Source organism: Cryptomeria japonica, chromosome 11 (genome assembly GCF_030272615.1).
Source record: "Cryptomeria japonica chromosome 11, Sugi_1.0, whole genome shotgun sequence".
In the NCBI taxonomy this organism is placed as follows: domain Eukaryota; kingdom Viridiplantae; phylum Streptophyta; class Pinopsida; order Cupressales; family Cupressaceae; genus Cryptomeria; species Cryptomeria japonica.
Window position 1 is genome coordinate 60,221,433 of NC_081415.1, and position 12,214 is coordinate 60,233,646.

The 12,214-nt window shown below is 38.0% G+C and overlaps 1 pseudogene; it reads right to left on the reverse strand.

Moving 5' to 3' along the window:
* Nucleotides 1-325: 325 nt before the first annotated feature.
* On the reverse strand, nucleotides 326-3,347 carry LOC131859857 (elongation factor 2-like; annotated as a pseudogene).
* Nucleotides 3,348-12,214: the final 8,867 nt, after the last annotated feature.

Below are 12,214 nucleotides of genomic sequence, written 5' to 3' on the forward strand. Positions count from 1 at the left end.
ATTAATGTCTTTATATTTAAAAATAAATATAGATTCTAAATATTTTTTGATCACAGATATTTCTCCCTTATTAACATCCTACATTACACCTCTCAATATAATTATTATTTGAACACGTGGACATCAAATATTTTTATCTTTATTCTATTGCAGAATGAGAATACATTACAAAGTGATATAAATTAACCAACCTAAATTAGTATTTGAAGATGGGTTCACCCAGGATTTCCACCTTGAACATAATTAAATGTACATGCCAAGTGATCTAAATAGATCAACTTACATTTTTGGACACTGGATCAAGTATTTCCATAATTGCCCTTATTGCACAACAAAATACATCATCATTCTCTAACAGTTGTCATACTTAGTTGAACTCCGCTTCACCAACCCCTAACCAGTTGTACTTGTCTATGGCATTAGGTGATTGAGTTGCTTATTCCATTACCATAATAATTAACCAAACTAGCTAATTGAGAAAGTTCATTGTGCTGGCAAACTCAAGACAATCTCCATCATTCCAAGCAGCATATCACTATCCACAAATTTCCCAAGATTCATAATCAGCAGGAGTCTCCAGTATCAGAATCTAGGTTCTTACCGACATCATATATTTCTTCTACCAGTTCATTTTCCAAATCTGGGCACTGGAGACGCTCACTAAACTGCCCCATTAGTTGAACAATATTAGTCCATGCCACCTCCCTTGCCACCAGAGGAAATGTAGTAGGTTACCACCCTATAATGTGGTAGGTTACCACCTTATAATGTGGTAGATCAGAACTTGTATAGAAAGCATGGATCAAAAGTACCATAACAAATTCTGATTGCACTAGAGCCAAATCCAGCAAAAGCCCATATGATATGACCTTGTTGTTCGTGGTTGTTAAGATTTGAAAAATAGTTTGATGGTGCATGGTGATGTAAGAAAGTCAATTGCACATACCTTTAGAGCCTATCCTCATAATCAGAGAGGGGAGTGATCTGATCCTTGAGCCCCTTCCTCTTGCGGATACCAATGACAAGTCTTCCTGCCTGTGAAGAAGGATCCATGGGATCAGTACTCATCATATCCTAGAGGTGAAATACACACTGAGGAAAAGCCTGGTCACCTGTGGCAAGTCTAAGGGTATCTGCAAACTTAAAAGATTCAATGGCAGGGCCTCTTTTCTGGTTCAAAACATTGTAAATGCCGCCTAGAGCTTGCTCAGGGGCCTGAATTTCGACCAGGTAAACCGGTTCAAGAAGCCTGGGCTTAGCAGTAAGATGACCCTTCTTGTAGTTGGGATAAGCTAACCACCTCCTCTGTGGATGGCATCAGCATGTAAAACCATGTCACAAATTTCAAAGCAGATACCCCTCATGTTCTCCTCTGCAAGGGCCCCTTCTTTGGATGCCCATTGGAACGCAGCAACAACAGAGTCCTTGATTTCATTCAGGTACTAAACTCCCTTGCACATATCAACTACCATGTTCGGCCCAATTGTCTCAGGCCCAAAGCACCAGATCTTCTTTGCTAGATCCTTATCCCATCCAAATTCTTCACTGAGCACTTTTCCCCTGACTTTAGGATCATCCCTTGGGCCAATTCGGCCCTCATCAATTGCCTCTACAAGACATTCTTCCATAGGCCTTGCTTCAAAGTAAAGCCTGTTGTGCTTATTGGGAGACTTGCTCATCACAACATGGTGTGATTTCTCTAGAACGGTTTCTCGGAAGGAAACAATGGGATCAGACACAACTATTTCAGCTCCCTCCATAAAATCCTCCTGCAAGTCCTTGAGGCATATCTCAACGTGAAACTCCCCTGCGCCTGCAATGATGTGCTCCCCTGATTCTTCAATGGTGCATACAACCATAGGGTCTGACTTGGCCAGGCGTTTCAAGCCTTCAACAAGCTTTGGAAGATCAGAAGGTATCTTACACTGCACTGCAACACGATAAACAGGAGAAACAGAGAACTTCATTGCTTTGATAGGGTGGGCATCCATCTCTTTCTCATTTGTCAGAGTAGCATTCTTTGTTATACACTGGTCCAACCCTACCATGGCCACAGTGTTTCCACATGGCACATCATCTACTGTCTCCTGCTTCTTTCCCATCCATATGACAGTCCTTTGAACACTCTTTACGTATAGATCCTTCTTCTCTCCAGGCACATAGTTGGGACCCAGGATCCTAACCTTCATACCCTTTGCAAGTGTCCCTGAAAAGACCCGGCCAAAGGCAAAGAACCTCCCTTTGTCAGAGGCTGGAATCATCTTGGAAATATACAACATCAAGGGTCCATCAGGGTCACAGTCCCTGATTGCCTTGGCATAGACATCATCCAGCAGCCCTTCATACAAATTCCCCACACGGTATCTCTGGGCCATAGAAGGGGATGGCAGATGGAAAATCATCATTTCAAGAAGGGCATTACTTGCAGGCAGTAAGCTTTGTATAACACGCTTCATGAGGGCCTTCCCAACTAAGTCCCTCTCTTCATTCTTCATTGCAATCCCAAGGTTCTGCAACATAGGCCATAGCTTATCCTTCTCATTGTCATACACCCATCGATAATCTGCCTTATTGTCTCATATATAAACTAAACAAAGCCTCTCTTGCAGGTTCGTGAGCCGGTATTTGTGCTAGTCCATCTTCTTGTGGCTGTGTCAAAGTAATTCTCACCCCACAGCCTCTCCATCATCTTCAGTTCATCGACCCCAAACTTCTTAGTATACATTTTTGCAAAATTTGTCATTGTAAAAGCCCATCCATGCAAACCAGCTGAGAATGCTACAGTACGTTTCTCTGGATAAACTTGAACATCACCAAGAAGAGCGTCCTCGTAAGTAGCCATAATCATATTTGCACTTTCAATGATCCTTGATATAGTCTGATAGGCCTCCTCTCCATCAACCTGAAGCTCAAGGAAGCACCTATCAATCTTGTTTACAGAAAGGATGGGCTTAATCCTTTCTGCCAGAGCTTGTCGAAGAACAGTTTCTGTCTGAACACAGACCCCCTCAACACAATCTACCACAACCAATGAACCATCTGTGATTCGGAGAGCTGCTGTAACTTCTGATGAGAACTCAATGTGACCTGGAGAATCAATGAGATTTATTAAATACTCATTACCTATTCTCTCTCCCTTAAAGCTGCTCAGAGACTCCTCTGTCATCTTATAGTATAAGGAGATCCCAGTTGACTTGATACTTGATAGTGATGCCACGTTCAGCTTCATCTGCACGAGTATCAGTCATCCTAACATCTCCTGCAACTTCTTGAGCTATAATTCCAGCTGCTGCTACTAAAGAATCTGTCAATGTGGATTTCCCTGTTAAGATCCACAACAATGACATGCTGGTGAGTATTAAACATAGTCACCATGTTTTTCAACAGTTATGTGGGTTTAGGTTCACCAAAGCTCTGAATTTAAGAAAAAAAATGTTTGAACTTTGAAACTATGCAGCATCCAACTCTAAACTGAACCACAGCAATAAATTGTTAAAAATACTCCATCTAGCTTTCAGGCCCTGTTTGTTCAATAGAATCATTTCAAATCTTCTAGCAGAGAAACAAAATGGGAAACGCACACATCTTTCCTGAAAAGGATTGACTAAAGATGTCAAGTCTTTGAAGAAGTTCCTAGTACAGCTAAACCTAGTACATTGTTAACAAGCAGCAAAGCATACACAACAGACCAGAATTTGGCAGTAATCACTAAATCCATGAAACATTAATGAAGATTGTTACCATTTTGTTCATAGATGACTAAAAACCTGAAGCGGCTCAACAATTTGAAACGGCGTTCGAATTATTCCTGGAGTCCACCAAACAAGGTAAAATCACAAGTTGATACAATGACGTGACAACATAATCTTCAAATTTTTGTGAGCTGATACTAGAAGTTGTATAAAAGTTGTCCACCTAATCTCAACTATGAGTGCACCAAGCCAATTCACCACTTAGCTACTAAACCAGAATGTGTTCCCACAATGTGCAATGAAGCGTGTCTCAATCAACTGCAAGTTCGAAATGTGCAGGGACATCTTAGATTATATCAGTCCTAGTATAGAATTCAGAGCAGGAAATATATATGCAAATCTATATATCCAAATGTTCTTGTACAAATTTCAGAATTTAGAGCAGGAAACATATATGCAAATATATGTTCAAATGTTGTAACTATAAGAATGTAGAATTTTCATGGGACGGTGTTAAGGTGGGCTGTTAAGAAAGATGCACGTTGAAAACCCATTGAGAATGCATTCAACTGCCCAAATTAAAAGCTTTTTAAGAAGAAAAAATTTGATCGAAATTTGTTCAACTAGAATTCTCCTGTGTGCCCAGTCTCACAAAGAAGAAGACAGGACCCAAGTGATCATATGGGCCTTCCGACAATGTGTGTATTCATAGTTTCATCTGGCTTGCTCTCCAAGTAGCCAGCCTTGTTTTCTTGGCGTGCCCACAAAGTTTATTCAGGTCAGACAAAATTTTTAAAATATATTTTCTGCAATTTTGAATTGTCCCGCTTATGAATTGTTGACAGTGTAAGATTTTAAAGATCTCTTAAAAAATATTACACTAATACATTTGGACTAGATTTCCAATTGAGGTTTCCGACGGAGAAAGTATATTGTCATGTCCCCTTTCTAGAGTGGACATCAGAGACGGAGGAGTTGGCCTATCATTGGAGTCTCGTAGGCTAGTAGAGGTTGATTAGGACTCATTCAGTGCATATAGTGACTGGATTTTGGCTTTACAGGCAGTTTGGAGCCAGTTTGGACCAGTTCCTAGATTTTAGGGGATATCCCTAAATTTTAGGAGGTCGTGACAGTTGCCAGTCGTGAGGTTATTCATGACCTTTCAAATGGTTTCAGTTTTAGGATATTCGGGTGTGTTTCCTAGTTTCTAGTAGTTTCTAGGTTTTAGGGATGAGACTGCCAATTGATCCATGATTTCCGACATCAGTCACAGACAGGTGACAGGTTCAGTTTTAGTGTTTTGGTGTGTTTCAATCTTTCTGTAGCTATTTGGATTATATTTTTAATATATTTAAATATTTCTTAAGTTAGCGTTTTAATATTTTAAATAAGGCTATGTCTATAGCCATTTCGGAGTAATAAGGGGTTTTTGGCTTCATCTGGATTCGTATAACCATGTGTTATAGCTCGTTGGGAAGGTCTTGAACTTTTCTAAATCTTTTTCACTTGTCAGGGTCCTTTTGGCGCTTGGAGTTATTTTATATTGAAAAAGTGGTGTTTTCTCTATACTTGGGCGTCCAATATTGGGAAATATGACTTTATATTAAAGTGCACTTTTCATATATATTTAGGGTTCGATTTGGAAGGAAAGAGATATAAGGAGAAGGAAACCTAATTTCTCATTTATTTTTGCATATTGAAAACTTGTTTGGTGTGATTTTGCTCTGGTAGAGCAATTCTTCAATCTGGGATGCAAACCCCATGATTGGTACTGGCTAGGACGTAGCTCTCAGCTATTGATTGGCAGTGGATTCTTTTGGCATTGGCATTATTGGTCAGAGTGTATGCGCTATTCCTTGTGGAGATTCAGATTACTTGGTGAGGGTTTCAATAGGGTGGTTGAATTTCCCAGCTGGGGCGTGATTGTTTCAGCTTGATGCCACCATTACAGCAGGTACACTTTACTCTGGAAGTGGTGAAGAATTTCATTCAGCCATAGTTGGTGTTCTTGGTTTGTGTTCATCATCTACCCTTTAGTTGGCGCCATTATTGGATGTAAGAACATCCCCAGTGCGTAGGAAATAAACTGGATATTATAAATCAGAAATCTGCCTGGTACGATTTGTATCAATTCTGATTTAATTGAATGTTCTTACTTGTTTTAGCTTCCTTCCTTATTTTCTATTCTTTATTCATTACTTTCTTATATATTCAAAAAAATACAAAAAGAAACCAAACATTCTGCAACTTCTCTCTATTCTTTAAGATCATCAGCAAAATCACAAGAAAAATATAGTTTATTATATTAAAAATTACAACAGATCAGCAAGGGGATCCATCAGGGATCTTTCATATATTGTGGCCAAATTTGATTTTTTTTTGAAACAATGCCCGCATTCATCGTAATTTCGACTGTAATTTCCCACTTAGTTTCGACGAAGAAGGCATTAGCAATGAGAATTTTCTTTTTTTCAAAAAAGTGCTTGAGTTCGTTGCAATTCTGACGACAATGGCCATTACTTAAAAAAGAAGAAGAGGGGAATTCATTTGTGCATTGCAATCCCGCGTAGGCGTTCGTGGTGACTTCAACCCCCAAGAACATCAAACTTGCGTTGAAGGCATTTGTGGCATTGCTTGCAATCCCGTACAGGAGGTAGATTCAAATTGCCCTAGTTTTTAATTTCATGTTGCAAAAAATATACATGTGGTGGTTAATTGCCCTAGTTTAATCTCGTAAAACCATAGAACTGTGATTGAGGAGTGAGCATTCAATTTTGTAGCAGCAATCCCTTCCTCTCGTATACGTGCATGTTGATTGTTCACATGAGGTCACATCTCTTTATGGCATCGTATCAAACAATTCACGAGCCTTGTCCATCTTTCCACATTTTGCATTCATGTCAAGCAGGGCATTTGCAAGTACAACACCTAACAAAATTCCTCTATCTGTTAGCTTTGATGGATGTCCATACCTTGTTCCAAAGCTCCAATTTTTGCACAGGCAGGGAGGATGCTGGCAAAGGTTGTGGAAATTGGCTTTATGCCTTCCAAATTCATTTGCTTGAAAGTGTCTAAAGCCTTTTCAACAAATCCATTTTGTGCATATCCAACAATCGTTGCAGTCCACGAGACAACATTTCTTTCAGGCATTCTATCAAGTAGTTCACATGCCTTGTCTATGCTTCCATATTTTGCATACATGTCTACCAGGGCAGTTGCAACTACAACATTTGATGAAATTCCTCTATCCTTTATGCTTTGATGAATGTCCGTACCCTGTTCCAAATCTCCCATTTTGGCACAGGCAGGGAGGATAGTAGCAATGGTCATGGAATTTGGCTTTACACCTGTCGATTGCATTTGCTTGAAAGTTTCTAAAGCCTTCTCAACAAATTCATTTTGTGCATATCCAGCAATCATTGAACTCCATGAAACCACATTTCTTTGAGGCAATCCATCAAACAGTTCACGTGCCTTGTCTATGCTTCCATATTTTGCATACATGCTAACAGGGTAGTTGCAACTACATTTGACAAAATTCCTCTATCTTTTATGCTTTGATGGATGTCCATACCCTGTTCCAAAGCTCCCATTTTGGCACAGGCTGGGAGCACACTGACAAATGTAACTAAAGAAATGCAATGATCAGCTCCAAAGACATCAAACCACTACTAACAAAATCGAGAGTCTAAAATATGATAGGGAATAGTGTGAGATGTCCTCAAATAAAATATTTTATTTTCAATTTCAACTAAAACATAATTACTCAGCCATTTAATGTTATTAATAAGTGTTTAATTTATGAAAGAGATAAATGGTTGGCCACAAGTACATGAGTTACTAAATGCACACAAATAAGTGAATTTGATATTCAAAACTATCTACAATGAATTCAATTCTTGTCCATTAGTCATTTATGTTCGCAATAAGCATCTTTCTTTGTTTTTCTTAATCTTTATTCATAGTTATGTGCATATTTCACATTCTATAATTAGGATATCAATTGCTATGGCTGAACACTAGCATGATGTTTGTGTTGTAGTATAGATGCGTGGAAACATAATTATGGGATTGTTATATTATAGAGATCATAAATCTAGATATCGCATATTAGTCCTAGCTCTTCTTGGATTGACTCTAAAGTTGACATACAATCATAAAGCCATTATTAGCAGATCTATCCATTTCTAGTAAAGACAATTGAGAAGGTCATTTTGATATTGAGAGTTTCTTATCTGTTTACCTATTGATCATTATTAAGCCATAATATTTAGGTCTATTTATCTCTCTTGCAAAACCTCTGTAAGTGTCCTAGATTGTGCCTACTACTCACTCTTCAATGAAATAGTGGAGTTCTAAAGGTTTGTTGCACAAGATGGTGTTGAACGTATCAACAAGGCTAGCCTTGAAGGCATGTTCAAGCTTCCACTTGTACAACTTAAAACAAATGATTTGTTGATAGAAGAAATTCTTGAAATAGAGATACAATCGAAAGACAAGTAAGTACATACAAACCTCCTCAGTTGAAAGTAAAATCTGTGTATAAAAAGAGTACATTGAATCCCAATCCATAAACACAATAGAGATACCGATGTTGACTTAATTGGATGTAGCATGTCACACCAAAGTTGTTAGAGTATGCTAAGCTAGTACATAATGTTTCGTAAAGCCACATTAGTATTTTACCCAGATCATTATCTACCAAAACTAATTATAGTAATCCTTTTGAGGATTCATTTCATTGTGCTAGATCTTCATTTAGTTCCACTTCTTGTGGGATAAAAGAATAATTATTTCTTGAGGTAGATGAATATCCCATCAACGAAGGACAAGACCCTTTCTAGAATATAAAAAATTCTACTCCAACAAAAGATCATGGGAGTTTCACTAGAGATATTGAAGAAGAGATAGACTTCTACTGCAGCATTAAAAGCATTGGGATGTTCTTGATTTATTGATGTAAACTCTCTATGACACCACCACAACCAACAAAGGTGTAAAAATTTGTTTGCAATGCATAGATTTTTAGGATTGTCCTTTGAGAAAACATAATTAAATTATGGAAGGAGGATCTGCCAGCTCTTGAAGGAATCTTGATGAAAAGTAACTGTAAAATATTTGGGTGAGCTTATTTGCAAAAACTCATGCTTCCTGATGGGTTTATGTACAGAAATAAGCATGAATTAAGTGGTAAATGGGATTCTAGAAACAAAAGGGACAAAGAGGTAGTGGAAGTGAAAAATTCTGGTGTTGTGTCTGCTCCATCTCAGAATGGGAATGGTGAAGGTGCTATAAGAGGAGCTGAAAAGGGTGTTGGAAGAAGTGGGGGTGTTTACATTCCCCCATTTAAGCTGGCTCAAATGATAAAAGATGTGGAAGACAAGAGCAGTGTGGAATACCAGTGCATGACATGGGATGCCTTTCAGAAGAGTATCAATGGGTTAGTAAACAAGGTAAATGCATCTAACATCAAGAACATCATTCCAGAGTTGTTTGCAGAGAATCTCATCCATGGGAGGGGTCTATTTTGTAGGTCTTGTATGAAATTCCAAATGGAATCCCCTAGATTTACAGATGTTTTTGCTGTGTTGGTTACTGTGGTAAATACAAAATTTCCTAAAGTTGGCAATCTGCTTTTGCGAAGAATTATTTTGCAGCTTAAGAGGGCATACAAATGCAATGACAAGCACATGTTGATAGAAACAACCAAATTCATAGCTCATTTAGTGAATCAACAAGTTGCACATGAGATCATTGCCTTGGAACTTCTTGTAGACGTATAAAAATGACCATATTCCTAAATGAATGTTTTATGTTCATTTCTCTATTTGATTAAATCCAATTTAATTAAATTATCCACATTCCTCTATTTAATTAAATAAATTACTCAATTTATTTCAATTAAATTCACTATACCCATTTAATGAATAAATCATTTTATTCAATAAAATTCCCCCTATCCACTTTTAATTAAATTCAAATTTAATTAAATAGTTATCCTAAATTGAATAAATCTAATTTATTTAATTTCTCCAAATTGCAACCAAATTGAATAAAATCATTTAATTCAATTAAATCCTATTATCTCTCCATCCACTTGCAAAATCCCAAACCCCTTTCTAATCCCTTCTAGAATCTTCTAATCGCTTCTAATTAACCTAACCCTCCCCTAAACTTTGTCACATCCCTAAGCAAAGGGAAGTCACTTCTCAAAAACCTTAAAGTCTTTGATAACCATTGAAGGTTTTCAACCTTCAACCACTAAAACCCTTAAAGTCTTTGAAAACCATTAAAGGCTTCCAATCTTCAACCACTTAATCCCCAAAGTCTCCAATAACCATTAATGGTTAATTCAAACCCTCCCACATGGTTAAAACATTTGTTTTGACTCAACCTCTATCCAACCCAAGGGTCTCATCAAGCCATTAATGCTTTGACCATGATTATCTCTTAATCATTTGCACAAAGGTTTATCCTTGGATTAACTCTTAATCCAGTGGGTAATCTTAATTTAGACTTGACCCTTAGCCTTTAGATAACCATGAGGTCTTCTCAGGCCTTTAATGCCTCCAACCTCTTCTCTCAACCCAATCCTATGTTGACACTTGTCATCATTTCATTGGTGCAAATTGTGCACATGGATCCCCAACTTTCAAACTTGGCCCTTGATTAAACCTTTCAATCTTGACCATCCATTGCCCTGTTTATGTTATAAATAGAGCTCTCATTCCTCCATTATTAACAATCATCTTTCAAATTTGAAGCATCACACTTATGCTCAAATTCTTTCAAGCTTTCATTTCATATATGCTCATCATTTAGCCTCTTTTAGATCATAAATTAGACTAATATGCATGCTTAGATTACTTTCTTTATCATTTTAGTTCAATTATAGACTAAATATAGTATGCTAGGATAGTATTCATACTAACCTTGTCATATTATAGTTAGTTTATTGTATTTTAAGCATCATACATAGCATACAACACATCTCATACTAAAATCAATCAAAAGCATCTCTCGTTCTCATATTTGCCATCCCTAAACCATTTTGCTCAGTGATCTGAGAGCAAAAACGTTGGTTTGAGGGACATTGTGAGATAGAGAACCATGGGACCCTCCTTGGGAAGCTGAGTAACACTACGTTACTCCATAGCTTGCATCAAGAAGTCCTGTGTGTGTGTGTGGACTAGTATTTTGAAATATTTTCACATATTTAGTTTTATTCGCCCACTTTTCCCGCATACATTTCTGGCGCCCACCGTGGGGCTAGACTCCAAATAATAAATCGGTTTTTGAAATTAATCTTTTTTGCAGGTCCACGGGAAACAGGAATTAGCGCGTCGAAAACATACATTGGCGCATCCGCTTAACAGTCTAGCGCTTCTAGCCTACTGTTAAGCGCGTGGGCTCTTTGTTTTAGCGCATGAAGACCTTTTCTTAGCGCATGATTTTGTTTAACAATTTTTCCTATAGGTCTCGACGCAGGCATAACAAAAAGTAGCGCATCGACCCAACAGATTAGCACATCCGATCCCCATTTTAGCGCCTCTACTACATCGTCCAGCGCTTAAAACCCAAACAGTAGTGCATCAAATTTAAAATTTTCCTGCAGAATCGATCGCGGGAAAAGAAAAACACAGAGTAGCGCTTCCAACACCAAGAGCAGCACATCCCAGTAACAGAATAGCACAGAGAAACATAAGTATAGCGCATCTGGATCATATTGTAGCGCGTACAGTTTGTTCTGTAGCACATCAAAAACAAAAAAAAAAACATTGTTGTAACCAAATTGAAATTTTAGACTTGTAGAAGTCCCCCGAATCACCTGACATTTTATCTTTTTGGTTGCAGGATTCTAACGGTTTCTTGCAGGTAGAGCGAGGAATTTTATTGTTACAAAAACAAAAAAAATGATTTCTTTTGTTGACCTCCAAAACGAAAAATTTGCTTTGTTGACCATTTCCATTTTTCTAGATTAGAAAATCTTTCTTTTAAAGATTAAAAAGAACATCATGTTTTTGTGGAGCAACATCTCTACATAGGTTAGCAAATCACTAAATTGGAGGCTTAAAAAGAATCTTTGTTTGCTTTGTCTCGAAAGTGGAAGGTATGTTCTCTCCCCTTAACTGGGTGATCAAAAATCCAGACCACTCTTACCGCTTTCAGTTATTTCAAAGTATATACATCCTTTAGCAGGCCTGCCTTCCCAAGGAGTTGCAATCAACTCTTAAAGCCGTTTATGGCCGGTGTGAAGGGAACGACCTAAGTGGGGAACGACTTTGACGCCAAGAATTCCAACCCACTATAATCAAATGTGGAAAGTGACAAAAGTCCTTTTCAACGGTTGCGCACAGTGATTAGCCTTCCCGAGTATCCTCGAGATACGTAAAGCCTTTGTTCTAAAGGTTGGGAAGCCTCCTGAGGGAGTTTATGACTGACGACCGAACGGAAAGCCTGATTACGAACCATAGAATTAGAAGCTTTGAACCAAATCAGTAACCAAACATTTGTAACATCAT